General features: G+C 39.1%; 1 long non-coding RNA gene across 2 annotated transcripts; it reads left to right on the forward strand.

Moving 5' to 3' along the window:
- Positions 1 to 7,763: 7,763 nt before the first annotated feature.
- LOC124874429 lies at positions 7,764 to 12,684 on the forward strand. 2 transcript variants are annotated; one of them, XR_007039803.1, is made up of 4 exons: positions 7,764 to 8,119; positions 8,340 to 9,075; positions 11,004 to 11,222; positions 12,345 to 12,684. It is a non-coding gene; the product is annotated as an uncharacterized LOC124874429 (long non-coding RNA). The 2 variants fall into 2 exon arrangements; XR_007039804.1 differs by having other exon boundaries at positions 8,879 to 9,075.
- The last annotated feature ends 3,092 nt before the right edge of the window (positions 12,685 to 15,776 follow it).

Here is a 15,776-nt window from a genome sequence, read left to right on the forward strand (position 1 = left end):
CCTCACTGAGCTCCAGCTGTTTTGCAAGGAAGAATGGGCAAGAATTTCAGTCTCTCGATGTGCAAAACTGATAGAGACAAACACCAAGTGACTTGCAGCTGTAATTGCAGCAAAGGGTGGCGCTACAAAGTATTAACGCAAGGGGGCTGAATAATATTGCACGCCCCACTTTTCAGTTTTTTATTTGTTACAAAAGTTTGACACATCCAATAAATTTCATTCCACTTCACGATTGTTTCCCACTTGTTGTTGATTCTTCACAAACAATTAGAATTTTATATTTTTATGTTTGAGCCTGAAATGTGGCAAGAGGTTGACCAGTTCAAGGGGGCCGAATACTTTTGCAAGGCACTGTATTTTTTTAAATTGCATGTGACCTACTATATCGGGTGCAGAACAAGCGGCTCAACCAAGGGTTCATTTATGCAAGACTACGACTGTGTGCATGACAGTGTCTGGAAATGCGGCTGATGAAATTTCCCGTCACTTTAAGCCACATGGATGGTTTAGGCTTGGAAACATCTGGCTAACAGAAGATGGGCTGCACATAAAAAAATAAATAAACTCAACAACAACCGTTTTACTGTGCGACACAGCTTTGCACCAGTCAACATCTTAAACACTTATTAATGGTGCAGTTCCTTCCTCGCTCTCAGCAAACATTGGATTTAACAATTGAAAAAGGTTTGAAGAAAATGTGAGGGAGGCCAAAAAGCAGCCTAATTGAGAGTTGTGGCTAATCTAAGGCTCTAAATATGCTTTACTGGGGCAGGGGAGCTTTTTGTGCGTAGGCCACAATTTTGATCGCAACACAGCTTAGATCCTAACGACTGCCCATGTGATTAGGTTTCCCCTGGGAACGGAGATTTGGTGTTTATGTGGTTCTACCACACGAGCCACGCAAGACAAGTTTATTGCAGAGACGGTCCCTATCCGCCTCAAGGCCGCCATAAGCATATGGTCTGCATATTTTACAGAACACACAGCATTTCCTTGGCCCCACAGTGTATCAGATGCCGTAATCAGGCTCCAGTCTGGGATCCAGACCTGTGCTACTCAGCATGGCACAATGTGAGGGCATTCTAAATCCAGTCAGGTCATTATGGTGAATATGTTTTATCAGGATCAGTCCCATATGAATGCTGTAATTCCTTAATGTTGCTGCCCTGTACTGATCATATCTTTCCACTGAGTCCCGTTCTTCACTCACTGCACAGGCACGCAAATAACATACAAACCAGCACAAAAGCAGATTGTTATCCACATCCAAGTATTTCTTGGTGTAAAAAAAAAAAGTGAAAAATAAATTAACAGGGTTACAGTTTAAAGCATTAAACATCAAAGTCTCAGAAAAGGTTCAGACACAGGTCTGAACATATGCTGAATGTTTGATGCTGTCCAAGAAAGAGGCTCTCCTTGTGTTTGTGGGTAAACAGCAGGGAGACAAAAATAGTGCAGGAGTGATGTATTTAGATCCTAGAGGGCACTCTAGGCTCTTTAAGGACTCCACACTCTCTAGTGGGTCAGCTGTGGATCTGTGTGATCAAAACAAACTGTCTCCTGTGACACAGATATTAATAGTAAGGCATACTTTTTCAACTATCAGTTGACAGAGAAGTAGTTTCAGTTATACTTTAAATAAACTATATAAAACAGTTACTTACATGCCTTCCAAAAGTGTTCATACCCTTGAAACATTTGGTTACTATCACAGTTCTGGGTCCTGCATTGTTGTTGTGATCTGTTTTCCTCCTTAGCTTTGTGGCGTCACCTGCTGGATGGGCGTAGCTCCTCCTGCTGTTAGGCTCATTACCTGCTTTGAAAGGAAGTGACAGACATCCATTCTCTGCGTTATGGTCGGTGAGCCACCTTAAACTCAGTCTGCTCAGAATCTCACCACATTAAACTAAGAGAGCCCGAAACGTTCAGCAACTGCATTAGAGGATCAATATTCACCTGTGTCCCATTTTCTTTCTCTCAGCACTGCCTCCTGAACAAACAAACAGATCAGCTGAACGTGGGACATCAGGGGGTAGGGGTTTGTTCTGTAACCAGTGGGTTGCTGTTTCGAACCCCCACTCCATACCTGCCTTGCTTGCTGATGGTGATCAGAGGGCATGGTGGCTGATTGTACGGCAGCCTCACTTTTGTCAATCTGCCCCAGGGCCGCTGTGGCTATATAATGTAGAATACCACTGTCAGTGTCTGAATGTGAATATAAATGGGAGGATGGCTGATTATACTGTAAAGCACTTTATCAAGACCTCTGACAGAAAATTGTGTAGGATTAAGAAGTAGAAGGATAGACAGGTCAGGGAGAAAGGTGTAAAAAAGCAGGATTAGGTTATGAAACAATATCCCAAGCTTTGAACATCTCAAAGAGCTCTGTTCAAACCATCATCTGAACATGGACTGAAAAATGTGAAGACCATTTGTCATTTTGACACATTGCAATTCACACTCCTGACCACTTGGTGGCGAGGTAGCATATTAACTAGCTATTTTCTCACTTGGTACATGACTCTGGTTTTTTTTTTGTTTTTTAAAGTTGAATTTTTAAGTGCAATTTCATTGTTTATATGTAGTTACTGGGACCACAGTCAGTGTTGTTTGTCACTAAGGAGAAAAGGTTACATGCATTCTTCTGGTTGATGTGGATTCTCTGTTCAGTTTGTTGGGACTGAATATTAATTAAAATGACTGAAAATAAATAACATTGAATGTTTTATTGTTATCATTTTAAATAAATAGATTGTGACAGGATTTCTTTTACTCTGTCAGTCCAAATGACCGACAACAAAAAAGTCTAGCGCAACCTCTGGTGCAGAGGACAGCTATCACTGCATATCACCCCGAACTTTCTATGTCCACAGTGAAACATGGTGGTGGGTGAGTCATGTTGTGGGGATGCCTTTCTTAGGCCAGAGCAATAAAAGTTAGTTAGAGTTAATTGGAAGATGGGTGATGCTAAATACAGAGCAATCCTGAAAGTAAACCTGTAAGAGGCTGCAAAACACTTCACCTCACAACAGGTCAACGACCCAAAATATAAAGATTCAGCTAGATCAACTGGGATGGTTTGGGTCAACGCATATTGATGTGTTAGAACTGCCTAGTCAATGTCAAGGCTTAAATCCCGAGAGAATTTGTAACAAGCCTTAAAAATTTATGTTTACAGAGGCTCTTCATCCACTCTGACTGAACTTGAGCTAGTTTTTAGTTTCTACATGCATAAAGCTGGCCAAGACACACCATGAAAGACATGTAGCTGTTGGCAGTGAAAGGTGGTTCTAAAGTAATAATTTAGAGTACGAACATATTCACACCACGATTTTCTGACTTATAGCTAAACATTTAGCAATTTCCTTCCACTTCACAATTACGTATGACTTGATGTCCCGAAATTTCAATAAAATACTTTGAACTTTACAGTTGTTATGCACAAAATACCTCAAAAAGGTTTGAATATTTTTGCAAGACACTGAATAACAACATCACTGAATGAAAAGTCAATATGTTTCAGTGTTCAGCTGAGCACCAATTCAAAAAACACACACATCAGATTAAAACAAAGTTAATAGGATTTTTGGGCAAATCTGCACCTTGGATTTGAGATTAATGTGTCGCTCAGAGCCTTAAAAACATTTTACTGACCAATCACACAGCTAGCACCGTGACAACACTCCCCAGCAATAACAACTTGAACCTCAACAGGAAATAAGTGGACAACACGATTGTATGAAGGAAAAATAGCTAATTTTGGATGGAAAGCGTCCAATCATCTGCAAGGTCCTAATGTCCCATTGTTTTCATCCTAATACATAGTAATTGACCCCTTAGGATTCTTAATGTTTTGTCAGTTGCTCTGACTGATCATGTTTGTTTTGGAGACTAAAGGGATATACGTATGGCAGAATAATGCTGACTATGGAGGATCATGACATCATCACAGTTTGAACATATTTGTGTTTTGATACTGATGTATAATTAAACCATAAACATAAAACACTATCAATTACAGCCTGTTGAAATGAATAAGCAACAAAATCTGAGCTTAGTCTTCCTAATTAAGTCTAAGTAAAAAAAGAAAAGAGAATAGAGTATGCAGCTGAAACCATATGTTTACATGCACTGTTTTAGGTCAGTTAGAATTACCTAAATTATTTCTGTTACCATGATTTCTAATTTTCTATGTGCAACGTTCAGCTATTTCTATGTGCAACCTTCAGCCATCTGAAAATGGTCTGAAAAACCCTTCTTGTGAAAGTTCACATTTCTTTTTCTGATCTGTTGGCTGATTTCTTTTGAGTTTTTCATACAAGGAGCCAGTCTGTTTAAGGTGGTTCCTTCAAAATCCAAAGGTATGGCGACTTCCGGGTGAGCAAGCAAGATGGCGACAGCTTAACCAAGTGTCTCCCCGTCGAATCTCAGAAATCTCCTCTTTTTAAGCAACTGCGGGATATAAAAAACACTAAAGAGTAATTCAAAATGCCTAAATCCAAACCAAATAAGACTCCGTTGTCTCGACATCTGATTCTACAAGATGAGGAAACAAACGAAGATGCACAGCTAGCCTCTCAGACTCAGAAGTATCACTGGTGGCTAACGATGTAGCTAACGAGACAGCTAATCTACAAACTATTCTTCAAGAACTAAGAGACTCACGTCGGGAAAATGGAGAGGGCTTCCAAGGGGTCAAAGAAGAAATAAAAAACATAAATTGTAGACGGGAAGAAGTAGAAATGCGCATTGTAGAAGCTCAGAACAGGGCAGCTATGAAACTAAGTAATGCGCAGGACGAAATAGAGGATAAACTGATTGGGCTCGAGGGGAGGACAAGACATGAGAATATAAGGTTCCATGGTATTGCACAAGGCTCTGAAGATAGCTCCCCCTCTATCTCAACTTACATAGAGAATCTACTCCGAGATAAGTTGGACATTCCAACATCACTCGACCTGGGTACTGAAAGAGCTCACCACTCTCTGGGACCCAGAGCTCCACACGACGCTCCCCCAATAATAGTCAAGTTTGCCACATTTAAAGTCAAAGCAAAAGAGGGGCTTCATACCGGCAGGGAAGAGAGTAATAGTAGGCCATGATTATTCCCCAGGTGTTAAAACGGCGACGTGAATATGTGGAAGCAAAGCGGGTCCTCAGAGAAATGGCAATCAAATTTCAAAGTCCATTACCTGTCAAGTTGAGGGTATTCTATGAGAACAACTCCACAGCTAAAGCAACAAAAGACATGATTAGTCAAAGCTTCGATGTAACCATCTACAACATGGGCAAACAGAATCAGGAGTGCAATGTGGACCAGGTCTAGAAAGACGGATAAGGAGCTTTCGACGAATGAGTTGCCGGAGGGATATAAGAAGAAACTGGAAACCTTTAGAAGAAAACAACAAGCTGAACTTTGAGGAACAAATAGGAGCAGATGGGACGAATATATCCCGTTCCTATCCGAAGTGATTTGAAGTCGGGGGTCACACGGAGGGGACAGGAATGAGATAAAGAGGAGGGGATGGGAGAGATGGGGAAGGGGAAGAGGAAGAGAGCAGAGGGGAGAAGAGAGAGGGGAAAAAAGGGAAGAGAGAGGGGACCATAACCAGGTAACGCCACCAGAGGGCCCTTTGCAGCCACAGGGTTGCGTGGGTTTTCCCTCAAAGTCACTCACTAACTATTACACTATTAAGGTCGTTGACAGGACCAAAGAAATGGAAATTCTCTTTAAATGTATTCGTGTTAATGTGATTGACAACATTAAAATGTTCAGATTATTGATAGTTGTTGTTTGTTTGAGTAGCCAAAGGGTGTCATTTACTAAACGAGTTCTGGGTTTATGGAAATCTATAACTCATGATTGTGCCATCACCAATAAAAATTGTAATCTATAAAGTAAAAGGATTTCTTAATGCCGCAAAAAGGGCTAAAATACTAGGCAAAATGAGAAACGAAAAAGCAGAAGTAATATTCCTTCAGGAAACTCACCTCTCTGAGATAGAACATGGTAAACATAAAAGAATGGGCTTTAATCAGGTATTTAGTGCATCACACAAGTTAGGTTGTGAAAGGGAGGTGGCCACCTTAAAATCTCAGAAAATAACATTTGAGAAGATCCATGAATATAAAGACAGAAAAGGTAGTGGTTGGCAGACTCGAGGGACAAGAAGTTACCTTTGTGAAAGTGTATGTCCCCCCAGGTTCAGAGTGGACATTCTATAAGCATATTTTCGACATGATGATAACAAAATCACAAGGTATAGTAATCTGTTGCGGCGACTTCAACGTAAGATTAAACCCTTCGGAAGATACCTCTAAGCAACCCGCAGTTAATAACGGCATGGGTAAAAAGATTAGGAAGTTGTTGAGAGAGCTGGGGATAGGTGACGTTTGGCAGGAACTAAACCCCCAAAAGAGGGACTATACATTCTACTCAGCAGCTCATCAGTCATATTCAAGAATCGATTACTTCTTCATATATAAAAAGGACATAGGTCGGGTCAAAAAATGTCAAATCGGATTGATGGATCTCTCAGATCATTGCCCTCTCCATATAAAAATAGATGTCAATAAAGCAAAAACTCCATTTCTATGGAGACTTAACTCAAATTTACATATATAAAGGACAATGGCAATGGAGAAGTCTCCCCGGCAATCCTTTGGGATGCTTGTAAAGCGGTCCTAAGAGGAAAATTAATCGCCAAATCATCCCTTTTAAAAAAAACAAGACAAGAAAAATTTAATAATTTGGAACATAAATTAGCTGACTTAGAGAAGAAAAAGAAAAACAGAGTAGACCTCGAAATGCTAAGGAAAATAAAACAAATCAGAGACAAAATTAAGCAAGAACTTCAGACCCACATACAGAAGAAATTACTATTCTTAAAACAGAGCTATTATGAAACAGGCCCCAAGTCAGCAAGATTCTTAGCGTATAGGTTAAAAAAGCAACAGGAAGAAAAAACTATTTACAAGGTGAGAGAACTAACAACTAAAAATATAATTTATTAAGATAAAGAAATAAGAGAATGCTTTGAAAAATACTACCAAAGAGTATATACTTTAAAAGAACAGGAAGGAATGGATGAAGCTAATGCACTATTAAATAATCTATTATTGCCTACTGTAACGAGTGATCAAAATGAATTCCTGACCAAAAAATATATCAGCCCAGGAAATAGAAAAAGCATTAAATAACTTAAAACTTCACAAATCACCAGGAGCAGATCAGTGCTTAATGGTATAAGGTCTATCTAAAATAACTTTCTCTTGTTCTTTTGAGAACATTTAACTGGGTCCTAAATGGGGGTCATATCCTACGGTGGGCCAGAGGTGTCAGGCCAAAAACAAAAGCCGCAACAGAAATACAAAAGCCACAACACAAATAGAAGAGCCGCAACGGAAATACAAAACCACAATGGAAGTCACGCAACCTGCAACAGAAGTAACAGTGCCTGTTGAATGAAACAACGGGAAGAGAAGCTTTGCTTGCTAACAGCAGACAAATGTTGTCTGTTTGATAAGTAAGTGAAATGTTTTTCTTTAGTTAACTATGATACAGGTGTACCGCCATGCCAGAAAGTGGGTTTACTGACAACTGAGAGTTTGTTAACCCTGTGAAGAGAGAAACATTGCGTTTTATGTTTGTGAGTTAGTGGTTACCATGGAAACGACGTAAACAATTTCGGATAACTTGCATTGCTTAGCGACAGTATGGTGCTCCTGAATTGGAAGTTATAACTCCAACTATATTGTATGCTTTGGTTAAATTGTTTAAGTCGTCTCCATAGACTCCTTAAGTTCTTTTTTTTACACTTAGCGTCTTTTTTGAAAGCAACTTTTTCATTTGTGTGTTAAGCACATTATAAATCCGGTTTAACTCAGCCATGTATGGAACTATTTTTTAAGCCAAGGTGGAAAACGTTTTTATGGTGTACCTTATGTATAATAATAGTGCCAATACTCTGTGAGAATGCGTATGAAGACTAACAGATTCTTCTAGCCTTTTACAAGGTTATGTTTTGTCCATTTTGTGGTGGGAACCTTCATGTTGCTCTGTCCTATTGTGGCTCATGTGGCAAAAATATTCAGTTTTTAAGGAATCATCAAGACAACGGTATGTTTTGCTCTAAAAGTTGGTGATGTCATATACATTACTATCTTTGTACTGTTTATTCACCATTCAGTAAATATAGATGAAAACAAAGTTTATGGATACGGCACATTTTCTATTATTATATCTAGTGTCTCATTCATGAGCTATAGCAACATTTAATTTCCCTTTGGGATTAATAAAGTATTTTTGAATTGAATTGAATTGAATTCCTTCCCCTCAGATCCTGAAACCACAACTGCAGTTGATCTTATAATGAAGTATTTCACAGAGGGCCACAGTTATGAAGTAATTAGAGACTTCCTTGCAGCCAAACACAATATTTCAGTGAGTCTTAGCACTTTAAAAAGAAGATTACAAAGTGTAGGCCTGACCAGGAGGACAAAGTACACACCAATTGTTACTGTGCAGGCAGCCATTTCTGATGAACTTAAGGGATCAGGCCAACTGCTGGGTTACCGAGCGATGTGGCAGACCCTTAAACAGAAGTATTCTCTTATCGTCAGAAGAGGGGATGTGATGCAACTAATGGGAGAATTGGATCCGTCTGCAGTAGAAAACAGGTCTAGATGAAGATTTGTCCGCAGAGCATATCATTCAGTGGGACCCAATGAAATTTGGCATGTTGATGGGTACGACAAATTAAAACCCTATGGAATTGCGATAAGTGGCTGCAATGATGGGGTCTCCAGAAAAATCATGTAGCTCAAATGTGGAAAGTCCAACAATGATCCTAGGATCATTGCTCAAAATTATTTGCAGTGTATTTCTGAGTTTGGAGTTTTTCCATTGCGCCTCTGGACTTACTGCGGAACAGAAAATGGACTGATGGCAGCACTTCCTTGTTGCTTGAGATCATGGCACACAGATGAATTTGCAGGAGCCTAAAGCCACATGTATGGGACTTCAACATCCAACCAACGTATTGAAAGCTGGTGGTGGTACTTTCGGAAACAAAGGTTTTTGTCACATAATTCTTCTGGATATATTATTATATCAATTATTATGACTTTATCAATTATTATGGATATATGGTGCATCTACTTGAAATTTCTGTATTTGTTACATGTGATTATTCTGATCCATACACACTTTTACTTCTGGCTTTATCCTATATACAGTGCCTTGCGAAAGTATTCGGCCCCGTTGAACTGGTCAACCTCTTGCCACATTTCAGGCTTCAAACATAAAGATATAAAATTAAAATTTTTTGTGAAGAATCAACAACAAGTGGGACACAATCGTGAAGTGGAATGAAATTTATTGGATGTGTCAAACTTGTTTAACAAATAAAAAACTGAAAAGTGGGGCGTGCAATATTATTCGGCCCCCTTGCGTTAATACTTTTTAGCGCCACCCTTTGCTGCAATTACAGCTCACTTGGTGTTTGTCTCTATCAGTTTTTCACATCGAGAGACTGAAATTCTTGCCCATTCTTCCTTGCAAAACAGCTCGAGCTCAGTGAGGTTGGATGGAGAGCGTTCATGAACAGCAGTCTTCAGCTCTTTCCACAGATTCTCGATTAGATTCAGGTCTGGACTTTGACTTGGCCATTCCAACACCTGGATAAGTTTATTTGTGAACCATTCCATTGTAGATTTGGCTTTATGTTTTGGATCATTGTCTTGTTGGAAGATAAATCTCCGTCCCAGTCTCAGGTCTCTTGCAGACTCCAACAGGTTTTCTTCCAGAATGTTCCTGTATTTGGCCCCATCCATCTTCCCATCAATTTTGACCATCTTCCCTGTCCCTGCTGACAAAAAGCAGGGCCAAACCATGATGCTGCCACCACCATGTTTGACAGTGGGGATGGTGTGTTCAGGGTGATGAGCTGTGTTGCTTTTACGCCAAACGTATCGTTTTGCATTGTGGCCAAACAGTTCAATTTTGGTTTCATCTGACCAGAGCACCTTCTTCCACATGTTTGGTGTGTCTCCCAGGTGGCTTGTGGCAAACTTTAAACGAGACTTTTTATGGATATCTTTGAGAAATGACTTTCTTTTTGCCACTCTTCCATAAAGGCCAGATTTGTGCAGTGTACGACTGATTGTTGTCCTATGGACAGACTCTCCCACCTCAGCTGTAGATCTCTGCAGTTCATCCAGAGTGATCATGGGCCTCTTGGCTGCATCTCTGATCAGTCTTCTCCTTGTTCAAGATGAAAGTTTAGAGGGACGGCCGGGTCTTGGTAGATTTGCAGTGGTCTGATACTCCTTCCATTTCAATATGATTGCTTGCACAGTGCTCCTTGGGATGTTTAAAGCTTGGGAAATCTTTTTGTATCCAAATCCGGCTTTAAACTTCTCCACAACAGTATCTCGGACCTGCCTGGTGTGTTCCTTGGTCTCATGATGCTCTCTACGCTTTTAACAGAACCCTGAGACTATCACAGAGCAGGTGCATTTATATGGAGACTTGATTACACACAGGTGGATTCTATTTATCATCATCAGTCATTTGGGACAACATTGGATCATTCAGAGATCCTCACTGAACTTCTGGAGTGAGTTTGCTGCACTGAAAGTAAAGGGGCCGAATAATATTGCACAACCCACCTTTCAGTTTTTTATTTGTTAAAAAAGTTTGACACATCCAATAAATTTCACTCCACTTCACAATTGTTTCCCACTTGTTGTTGATTCTTCACAAAAAATTAGAATTTTATATCTTTATGTTTGAAGCCTGAAATGTGGCAAAAGGTTGAAAAGTTCAAGGGGGCCGAATACTTTCGCAAGAAACTATTTGTGTTCATTTTAAAAGTGCTTTCATATAACAGCTTCTTTAACTATTGAAATTCACAGTACATCTCTAAAAGCAACTTCAATCCTTGTTGAGTGTTTTCTTAGGGCCAAAGTCCATCTTAATAAGATGTTTGTACTTTAACTAGGAGTCAGTTTTGCATGGATCTGTTCAACGACTTGAGGGAAAGGCACCTCTTCAATGGGAGCAGACAACACATGTGTCTGGTGTGATACTGTTTCCTGGGTGTCCTTCAGAAAGAACTGGACGAATACAAGCAACTATGGAACACTCACACTATTCGTCCTGTTCACCAGTCCAAGTGCTCATCTGGTAAACCATAGGCTATGTATCACCTGCCTCACAGGTGAGTATTGCATTTTCAGTTAAAACAAAAGGACTTTTCATTATAAAGCATTCATACAATTATTTTAATTTTATTGTATTTTACAGGGATAGATACTAGAAACACAGATCAAGACAATCTGATTCCAGCATCACAGCATTTGTAGCCATAGCTAATTCGCAACAACCAACCCGAGAAGGATTTTTAACCGATAGTTTAAATGAGACGTTTAAGCTGCAGCATGTAACGTTTATCGAATATGTGGTTTTTACATATTTGTTAAAATTATCATTATGTCATCACAGTGTAAGACAACTAATCTATGAAAGAAATTCAAGCTCCTCTGCCTTCTCGCAGTATTAACTGCAGAAATCCACCACTCAGTCAGAAACAACCAATCAGAGCCAGGAGGAGGGTCTAAGCAAAAAACATATTTTTGTAAAACTTACATACTGCAGCTTTAAGACCAACAGTAAATACAATAAAATGACCCAACAGAGATATAAAACAATGTATTTAAAACTAATGAATCAAAAACAATTACAATATTTAATAATAGGAACAGTTCTGGATCACCATCAGCCAATTCTTATGCTTTGAAATCAATATTTTAATGTCAGTCAAGATCTTAAAATGAGATGGCAGTGAGTTCCAAAGCTTACAACTCTTAACAGAGAAGGCTGTCTGTCCAAAGGTTGTCCTACAAAACGGTATTCTACAGTCATGATTTGTGGTGCTTCTAGTGACGCTACTGAGTATTGTACATAGTACACATTGCATTAGATATTGTCATTATTCTTTAAAACTCTTCCCACTGCCAGTCTTTGCCATTAGACAAACACCCCAACAATAATGTCAATACAAGAATACACATTTCATTTTTTTTGTATCTTTGAAATATCATGCTGCGACTGAAACTATAGACAAGCAAACAACAAATACAAATTGTAGCATCTTTACTCTGTTACTTTAGATCCTGATGATTTTTAATATAACCTCATTTTGGGTCTCTGCATCCTGGTCCTGTAACTAACAATGGAGATGGATGGAATGCCATTAAAATAAAATGTGCCTGTAAGGAAAGTAAGCTTAGTTTTTTTGCAATTGTCAGTAAATGTGGACCTTTTTTGTACTTCCTCTGAGATTCAACGGAGGAAATTGTGGATTCCCTGCATCTGCACAAGCCCTGAGCCAGTTCAACACCCTCATGCCCACAGCAGGAACTCCAAGTGATGATGAACAGGAAAATTGGTTTGAAGAACTGTAGCGACAAAGTGGTTAGCCACCACCTCTTCAATGGGAAGCTGCTGTAGAAATCTACATCACTCTGAAGAACATGGCTGATCTATAAAATATTAAGACTGTAAAATACACAACAACCCTTTTCATGTAAACAGAAAAGTCAGTCAGGTCTTGTTTATTTTCGGTAGCAATGCAGAGACGGTTGCTGTTACTCATACAATCTGACAAAATAAAGAATGTTATAAACAGTGTTGCTTTCAACAATATCATTGACACTTGCTCACTACTGTCCGGACTTTTGAATGTTGATGTGTTGACTTTCATACCAAACTACGCAACAAAACATAGAAATGCTGAAATGGTCAACTGGTCCCAATGTGGGGACAAACAAATGCAGTGTGGATACACTAACACAGAAGAACTAAAACCCACAGGTCTGGCTCAAGATACCAACAGCTGCATGCTGACTAAATGCATCCAAAGTCAGAGGAATTCCTAATCCCGAAGTTCATATTGTCCTTAAATGTGTTGTAGTTGTCCAAGAGAGGCAGCTTTAAAGTGTTGGCACATGTATTTGTATTATAGGTCATTAATTTTCATTGTAATTTGTGTGATTATTGGACAATGTGGAACAAATAAACCAACCTTCACAGTCAAAAAGGTAGTCGGCCCAGAAACCTGATGTCTTGTTCTCCTGGGCCCTCTGGTTGCTTCCATCTGGACTAAGCTCTGGTTGGAACAGATTTTCAATGTCCACAGCAGACAACTTCTTCTTAGAATGGCACAGGACAGGAGACAGCGCCAGTGGATATAGCTGCAGGGCTGTTAAAAACTGCAAGGTAGCAAGTCCATTTTTGAATCTGAAATGCAATAACAGGTTGCTTAGGAATAAAATAAATGTACAATTTGTATCAGCTACTAAGCATTGAAATGAAACACTCGTTTTATACCACACAATTATTGTATTTACTTTTTAGCAACAACGGCAATAACAAAATACAACTCCCTTTCGATTGCGCTGTGATTCCTGTCAATTATGTACCGCCGGAGGTGCTCTTTCACAATGGAGTGCTTTTCCTCCAATGACTTGACATGTTTGAAGCACCCTGCAGTCTGTAACATGGTACTGTGCTGTACCATTAAGTCTCTGAGGATCTGTAATGAGGAAGCATTCTGGATCTAGAAAAAAAAGGAGATGAACTATTCATTTCAGATAATAGAAAGTCTTCATATATAATAACAAATATCTGAATAATACATTGAAAGAACATTTCAAAGGAGACAAAACCGCTTACATTTATAACACACAACCTTACAGTAATGACCATCATACCTCTTGTAGCAATTTCCCTATTTTTTCATCTGTAACGTCTGCTACAGATAAGTGGAAACTGGACTGCCCTGAGATGTAGCTGACCAAATCCCTTGAAAGGAAATTTGGCCTAGGTCCACCATGTACTATGGACATACCAATCATTTTCCCTGGCAAACTATACGCATCCTCTCTCATTGCTGCTCGTGGAAATGCAGAGTAATTGAGTGGTCAATCATTTTAAATATCACACAAACATGGCATGGTTGAATAATTTAGTTATTAGAGAGTTATTAGAGAGCTGTTCCACTCTGCCGATAGACAAATTGTGACTATGACCGTACTACTTTATTAGCTTAAAGCATGACAGCTGATGTAATTAACCTGAAAAAACTAAATTTATAAGTATTCATTTCTTGCTCTGCATCCTTTGGAAGATCAAGACTGCCTGCATCATTCCCTGAGTCCTCCTCATCATCAACTATAATGGGTACATACAGTTGTGTGTATCTGCTGAAAATGGACTGCATGATGATGATGATCCTGTAATCAATCATGACACTTGAAATCTGGAGAGAAAAGAATACCTATAGCACGTAGTTTCTATTGCCTCCATTGTAGTTCCTGGGCACTCTTCTGCATCAAAACGTAAGATAAGAGGGATTAGAGGGATTAGACTGGCAAGTAAAAGCGGGCAAGTAAAAGCACTTAAAGATGTAAAGTTATTGGTATCAGACCTGTTCAGAAAGACACTGCTCTAATGTAAACAAATATGGTTGGTGATGACGTCTTTGTTTCCTGTTACTTTATGTACCATAGGACAAATTAATTGTACAATATTTAAAGACAAGGCTACATATGAACAAGACATATTGCAGTGTAAGTGGCTTAGTCACATATAATGACTTTACAAATTTTACTCTGATTGCATACAAAGGCTTTCCAAATAAAGTATGGTACCATGTTGGCTTATTGCATTCTATTTTTGCATTCCAAAGTTTGTGTTTGCTCCATTTCTTAGTAAACTTAAGCGTTTTCTGTATTTACCTTAACAAGAGAGTGTGACCAGAGGGTCACACTATCATTTATCATGAATATTTTTGTTTTGTTTTTTATAACCATAGTACATGACTAGCCCCCTTCAAGAAGTCATATTTTACCGGGGCTGCTGAATCAAAGTGTGAAGATTCCCTGCTACGATCACTGGTGCTGTGCAAGTTAGGTTCAAATGGCTGGATAAAGAAAAGAAAGATATCTCTCATAGTTACACTTAATATTTGGTTAATAGACCAGTATAAGCAATGTCAATATGCCTCATGTGTTTAACATCCTGCCAAAAAATGGTTGAGTAAATACTATCTCTGACTTGCACATGTGAGCAGATGTAAAATAGCAAATACTAAACTTACTACTGTATCAGCCAAATTAAATTCTTTAGCACTTCTGCTTGTTATAATCACTTCAGAATCAGAAGAGTCTGAGGTAGATTGCTGAGCTGTAAATTTCAAAATCAGACATGAGAGTATTATTTGTTTAAATTAGATAATGGAGCAAATAAGTTCAAGAGTGGCTTTTTGTAAGGTTATTCATTTAAGAGTAACTTACGATCAGCCAGGAAATCTTCAACTGTGCAAAGGTAGACTGTGATGTGTTGGTAGGCTTTCCCCAGTGCTTCCTTGTACAGTTTCAGAGAGAATGCTGTTTCTGTCCCTGGTATATTAGTAATCTTTGTACCATCAGGGTAAAGTAGAAAGTAAGGGCCACTTCGAAAATGTGTGTTAAAGGCCATAATTTTTTGTTCTGCGGCTTTTTGCAATTGCTCTGCACCCAATCCTGGTGGCACAACAAGGGGAAGTACCATTCCTCTGACCGGTTTCAGCACTACATCCTTCAGCTGCATTATGCCTACTGAAATCTACAGGGAAACATAGAAGTAGGCTACTGCAAACAGGCTTGTTGAGAAACTGCAAACACATGATAAAAAGCAAAGAGGATTTACCTTCACTGTGTTTTCCTTCAGT

Source organism: Girardinichthys multiradiatus, chromosome 9, assembly GCF_021462225.1.
Source record: "Girardinichthys multiradiatus isolate DD_20200921_A chromosome 9, DD_fGirMul_XY1, whole genome shotgun sequence".
Lineage (NCBI taxonomy): Eukaryota > Metazoa > Chordata > Actinopteri > Cyprinodontiformes > Goodeidae > Girardinichthys > Girardinichthys multiradiatus.